This window comes from Pinus tabuliformis, chromosome 6 (assembly GCF_031772625.1).
Source record: "Pinus tabuliformis cultivar Carrire ecotype Pingquan chromosome 6, CPIR1, whole genome shotgun sequence".
In the NCBI taxonomy this organism is placed as follows: domain Eukaryota; kingdom Viridiplantae; phylum Streptophyta; class Pinopsida; order Pinales; family Pinaceae; genus Pinus; species Pinus tabuliformis.
The window spans coordinates 914,119,273-914,127,159 of NC_142292.1; positions in this window are offsets into that span (position 1 = coordinate 914,119,273).

The window sequence follows — 7,887 nt, forward strand, 5'->3', positions numbered from 1 at the left end:
TGTTTTATAGTTAAAGTTAATATAATATATATAATATTTTTTAAATACTATTCATATTTATTCGGTTAAGGTTATAATACAATTATATTAATAAATGTAGTTAATATAAACAAATAAGTATATATAAACATATACATAACTACATTAATAGATGTGGTTAATATATTTTAGTGAGGGTATATCAATCACATTAATAATTATTAAATGTATAGTAGGGACTTAATATTAACATTAATGATTATATAATTATACAAGTAAGCAAAAATTAAGTATTTAAGTGAGTAATTTTCAATTAATACCATTAATCAAATTTAACATGAGCATAAAAGAATCAAATTTCTTCACATGTAAATTTTTATAGAGTGTAAAATATAATGTAGTATTTTTCATTGTTCAAATTGTATTTTTAATGCTAAATTGTATTGTTTATATATAGGACCAAATAAAAATTTTAACAATAAAAATTTAATTTCTATATATATATGAAGTTGATATCTACATAAATTAGTTAACATATCTTCAAATATTTATCTAAATCTCTTGTTAATTGAAAAGTACAAGATTTAAACATCTTATCCACACTTTTTTTTAACTTCTAATTACTTTAAAGCATATTCATTTTTTTTTTTAATTATAGCCGACATTATTTTTCTATTTAGAGCATAATTTTTAATTTTTAATTTTATTTTAAAGGGGCACTGAGGGATGGACAAACTTACAAAACCCTAAAGTGCATTCTATTGTTTATCATTAATATTGTTAATCAAGATGTGTGCATATTAATATTATTAAAACCCTATGACCAATCCACTATATTATAAATCTTATATATTAAACCCTAATATATATAAATCTTATATATTAATCCTAATATTATAAGTCCTAGTATACCTTAATATTAAAATCCACATATATATAGATATATAGATATAACACCCTAATATTAAATCCAAATACTAAAAACTCCAAATATGAAATCCAATATTATAAAAGCTATGTATTAAGTAGTATATCATAAATCCTATATATTCAACCCTAATATTATAATCTCAAATGTTATAAACCCTAGCACAACCAAATTAGTAAGTCTGGGTGACATATGATGATATAAAACTTAGCACAACCACATTTAGTAAATATGGTTGACTAATTTTGTAATTTCTGAATTCAGGCTTTTGTGATCCATATTACATTAAGAAGAATCTTTTACATAGAAATCACATAGGAGAAAATTTTGCGGACAAACGAGCTAGTGTGGTTCATCATCGGGACCAGATGAGGCACAAGCTTAAATGGAACTAACTAGTGTGGTTCATCATGGGACCAGATGAAGATGCAGATCATGGCACATGCTTAAATAGAGGGCTATGTAGAGACCAAAACTAGATCATATAAGGACTAGTTTATGAAAATTAATATTTTAATAATTATTATTAAGATGAAATAATATTATAACAACTAGTTTAAGAATAATATTATAATATAATAATAACTAAGATAAAATAATAATAATAATAATAAAAATAATAATTAAGAAAGATGGAAAAAGTAAACATTAATAAGAAATAGGCAATCCAAGTCAACCAAATATAGGACTAGAGTAAAATAAATAAATAAATAAGAGTAAGACAAAATTAATGAGTCAAGATCCTATAACAAAAATAATAATTAAAGGATAGTAAAATTAAAACAAAGAAAATGAAAAGGGAGGGTAACATTATTATTATTATTATTATTTATTTTACTTATTTTTATTTTTTAAATAATTTATGAAAAATAATATTTTAATAATGATTATTACGATCAAATAATATTACTACAACCACTAGTTTAAGAATATATATATATATATATATATATATATATATATATATATATATATATATATCATTTAAGTATTATTTTTGTTATAGGATTTTGTCTCATTAATCTTTGTCTCATTAATCAGGTCTTGACTTATATATATATATATATATATATATATATATATTTATTTATTTATTTATTTTGGTTTACTTTGATTGTGTTTCTTATTAATGTTTACCGTTTTCCTTTCTTTATATATATATAGATATACTTAAAATAAGAATATTATTTGATTTTAATAATCATTATTAAAATATTATTTTTCATAAACTAGTCATTATAAAAGAAAGAAAAAATAAAATAATAATAATAATAATAATAATTTTACTCTCCCTTTTGATTGCTTTGTTTTAATTTTAGTCTCCTTTAATTATTATTTTCTTTATAGGATCTTAACTTATCAATCAAGTCTTGACTCCTATTTATTTATTTTATTTATTTTTATTTTTTTACTCTGGTCCTTTTATTTGGTTGGCTTAGATTGTTTGTTTCTTATTAATGTTTACATTTTTTGATCTTCCTTAATTACTATTAATTTTAATTTTAATATTATTTATCTTAATTATTATTATAAATTATAATATTATTATTCTTAAACTAACCGTTATAGGAATATTATTTGATCTTAATAATCATGATTAAAATATTAATTTTCATAAACTATCCATTATATGATCTTTTGGTCACTACATCACCCTCTATTTAAGCTTGTTCCATGATCTCCATCTTCATTTGGTCCTGATGATGAAAAACACTAACTAGTTCGACATGTGTTGGCAAAATTTTCTCCTATGCGATTTCTACCGAAAAGACTCTTCTTAATTTTGTAATTTAGATTGCAATGTTGACTGAATTTGATCGTTATCATTTATTAACATTATATTCAGTCATATAATAATAGTAATATACTCAACCTTAATATTAATATTAATATCCACACCCGGATGCGGGTGATCATGATGCCATTAATGGCGATTAGATTGAAGGACGGCGGGTGGCTTGGCCACATGGCCACCTGCGTCCCCTCCCAGGCCAATTTATGGAAAATTCCTGGTGACTTGTAGGCACCATTACTATGGTGCTCAAGTCGAGAAATTTGCAGCGAGCATAAGGATATGGCCTCCATACACCATAATTCATTCTTCCCTCCCCTGATAAACTGCTCTTGCCCTCCTCAGGCTCCGGAGCCTAGCTCTCGCACCATCACTGGCAAATGATATTGGTTGCTCAGCTGCATGGGTGTGGTAAATGGATATCATTTCTCCCAAACGACCCATTGTAAGTTGAATCATGCTCAGAACCCCTTTGTTTTCTCTCTGAACAGCCATTCCAGTCCTAGAAATTTCTCTGCTTCCCCAATTTTTAGCTCTGAGATTAATATAGTCATAGCGCACATTCGACACCGCATGCACAGCAGAAGAGGGGGCAGTCGTGGTGGAAGCATTCGTCCCCCCACTATGCCCAGCCCTGATCCTGCTTCTCCCTCCTCTTCTCCATCCAATACTCATTCCCATGGCACCTTCTCTGGCAGATACCTAGATACACATAGTGGTAGAGGGCAGTTTCAGATCCATGGTGACTGCAGAATGAATGCTACTACCCATACTGCCAATTTTCCCCTTTCCCCTCATCCCTCTCCTCATACGACTCAATTATGCTTCCATAGTTCTCTACCTCGGCCTATCATCACAGCCACTGTTACCATAACCTTCACTGAGGAAATTAACTCACAGGAAACTCAGACAAGAAATAGTGGCGAGCAGCAGAGGGCTGCTCAGTGGAACAAGAATGCCCGAGATCCAGGAAAGTAGCAGATGGTTGAGAATTCTGCCACCCCGCATGGAGAGGAGCTGGTTGGCAGCCAGCATGCCATTGACGGTAGAGCAGGAGGCACGAAGGATATTGGTGATGTCCAGGGTGACATGTCAAGCAATCATGCAGCAGAGCGTAGCTCTGCTGGCACTCAAGTAGTTCGTGGCATATCGCGTGGCACGTCAGCAGAGGAGAAGGATTGGTATGAGTATGTGTGTTGAATTGTTGAAGAACCTACTACAGATGACTTCCAGGGGTCCATCCTAACTGATGACTGGGTTGGCAGGTGTCGCCTTGCCGCTAGCTGGAGGTTTCATATGCTGTTGTCTGAGTTTTTTTGCTGTGTTTTGTTTTGTAAACATTCCTTCTTGCTTGTTTTTCTAGCTTTCAATCTAGGTCCCCTATGCGGGCTTTTTGATGTTAAAACTCGATACCCCTGCGTGGGTCTTTTCTTATGTTCTCATGGACTGGTTTGCCCCCCAATGGGGCAGTCGCGTTTAGGTTTGTGATATTTTTTTACAAAACTCTGTTCAGCACCACAGAGGCCGGTGCCTCATTGTATTTTTATTTTGTTTCATATCAATAGAATAGTATTACTTAGAAAAAAAAATATTAATATTAATATCAACATTAATATTAATATTAATATTAATTATATTATTATTATAAACCTTACTAATATTAATATTATCATTAAACATTTTTTAATCTTGAATGTCATCAGGCAAATACAAACTTTTTTGACCAAGGTTGACAATGTTTGACTTTGGTCAACCATGGTTAAATATAATTGGATATTTTAGAGTTACGTTGACAAAGGAAAAATTTGAGTGACTTTTGACTTTTGTTACATATGGTAAACAAAAGGTTGACCAAATTTGGCCATCGTCAACTATTCAAACATCGATTATAAAGGTTACCTTTGTTTCACTATGTTTCACTAATGTGGTTGACTATGTTTGACTATCAATATTAATCAAAATATTAATAGGCAATTCTGTTTGACCAAAGTTTAAGAGTGTTGAGTGTCAAACATTTGAACATTGTCAACCACATTAGTAAATGTGGTTAACTAATTTTGTTATTTGGCATTTTGATGTTGGATAGATTGCAATGTAATATAACATTGCAACAATGTTTGTCACAATGCAAAAATGTGTGTCACATTGTGACATTCAATAAAATTCTATCACAATATGACAATGTAACATTGCAACAATATTTGTCACATTGAGATGTTTGTCACATTGCAATGTTTTGTCACATGGATTCACCATGGATGAACATGGTTTTTATAATTTGACCATGGTTTACAATAGTTTTCTTGTTTATATTGATAAGAGAAGGCAATAGTTGACCATGTTACCTTGGTGACCTAGGCTGACCAGACTTGACCATATTAACAATGGTTGGCCATGTTGAGCATGGATTGTCCATGGTTTTGAAAGTCTTATTATGGAAACTATGGTTGACCAAATATGATCGTGATTAGCCATGGTTGACCGAGATTGTCCATGGTTGAACATGACTGACCATGGTTAACAAAGGTCAACCATACTAAACAGAGTCAACTATGGTTAACAATGGTTGGTCATTTTAAACCATAATATTAAACCATAATATTATAAACTTCATATATTAAACAACCTATATTGTAAACCCAATATTATAAATTAAATGTTAAAAACCTTATATTAAACTCTATATATATATATATTAAAACTCCTATATTAAACACCATATATTATGAATCCAAATATTAAAAACCCCAATATTATAAACCCTGATATTATAACATGAAATGTTATAAATCGTAATGTTATAAACCATAACATAACCATATTAGTAAATATGGTTGACTAATTTTATAATCTCTCATTACGAGGTTGACTAAATTTCATCATTATCACCTATTAATATAATAATAATAATATACTCAACTTTAATATTAATAGTAATATTAATTTAACTTTATTAATATTAATAAATTATTATTATTATTATTAAACACTTTTTAATCTTGATTATGGCCCAAGAAGGATTTATGAATGACTAAGAATGAGCTTAGTTGACTAAGGTTGAAAATGTTTGGCTTTAGTCAAGCATGCTGGTCAAGTTACATTGGCAGAAGGCAATTATGAGTTACTTTTGAATTTTGATAAATATGGTAAACATAGGGTTGAGCAAGTTTAATTATGCTTAAAAATGTAAACATCAATTATAAAGGTTAACATTCTTTACTATGTTTGACTATTAATATTAATAGGAAAATTTACTTGACCAAGGTCAAACAACTGTCGAACATAGCCAAACATTTTTTAACATAGTCAGCCACATTAGTAAATGTGGTTAAGTAATTTTGCAATGTCACATTGCGATATTGGATAAATTACAATGTAATGTAACATTGAGGCAATGTTTTTCATAATGCTATAGTGTTTGTCACATTGCAACATTCAATAAATTTTGTTCACAATGCGACGATGTAACATTGCAATAATGTTTGTTACATGGGTTCACCAAGTTCACACTACGTGAATATGGTTAGAAAATTTTGACCATGGTTAATCATAGTTTTGTATGATAGATTATGGTTGTCTATATTGATAATGCATAACTATGATTGGCCATGTTTTACCATAGTGACCTAGGTTGATCATTTTTAACCATAGTAACAATGGTTGGCCATGTTGAGAATGGGTTGACTATGTTTTTTAAAGGTTGATTATGATAACTATAGTTGACCAAATATGACCAAGGTTGACTTAGATTGTTCATAGCTGAACGAGTAATCATGGTTGAAAAAGGTCAAGCATGCTAAATAGACTTAACTGTTGTTGACAATGTTTGTCCATGGTTTGACTATGATTAAATTTGGACATTGACTATAAGCCTCCATATTCAACCATGGTCATCCTTCATGGTTCACTATAGTTCGCTATGGTTCACTATATGTCACATATAGATAGACCATGATTCTTGTGGTAAAATGGTTCACCATGCTAGTCATGTTGACTATTGTTAACTATAATTTCCATGTTGACTATAGTTGATCATGTCAATAATAGTCAACCATAATTAACATTTGTTAATGTATAGATTAATTTATAGTTAGGATATTATAAATGTGTAGATCAATATATTATTAATGTGTCATTAATGTTATATTAAACTCTTACTAATGTTATTTAAATTTTTAATAATGTTATACATATGTCTTAATATGATATTAATGTCATAATTAAATATAAATAATATTTTAAATATTAAATCTTAATATATTAATTAAGGATTAAGAAAGTATTGGATTGATAAACTATTTATTAATAAATTAATAATTTAATTAAAATATTTATTTATTAATGTACCAATTAATATTCCAATTCATCAAAATATTATATATAGCATTTTCTTAATAAATTATTAAATTAAATTAACCCCAAGTGTTAGTTTAATTAGTCGAGTTCTCGTCGTTAAAAGCACCTTGCTAATACAAGGTGACGAGGTCAATTCTCCTCAATGCTCTTAAGGTTAAGCTTTGCAGCCGATGATAAGTGATCCTTTCAAGTGGATCTTACCAAATAGCTTCCATAGATGTAATCGCCACCAATCTCCCATATCCATGAACCACACATTATAGAAATACTAAATTAGATATTATATATAAAATTTACTTAAATTAAATTAAATTAAATTAAAATATACATTAAATTAAATAATTATATATAACATTTACTTAAATTTAAAACTTCGCTATGTAAAATAGTGCATAAACTTTTAACAAGCTCAAGTTGGCATTCTATACTTTTACAAGCTTGGGATAATATTACATCCAACCATAGGAAATTTTATACCCATATATTCAACCTTGAATAGACAACTACTTAACCATATTAATGGCATTCTATACTCTTACAAGCTTGGGATAATATTACATCCAACCATAGAAAATTTTATACGCATATATTCAACAGACAACTACTTAACCATATTAATGTTGCCTAATTAAGCCCTACATTTTCAATTTCTATAACATTTCATTTCAAATAAAATTAATAGAAAACAAAAAGATAAGAAATTTAAATTATGTTTTTATTAAAATAAAAGAAATTTAACCGTACAAACTTATGATCACTAGTTGCTATTGCATGGCACGTGCATGGACGACACTTCACTATGATCACACAAAATTTAAATCAAAACAATACA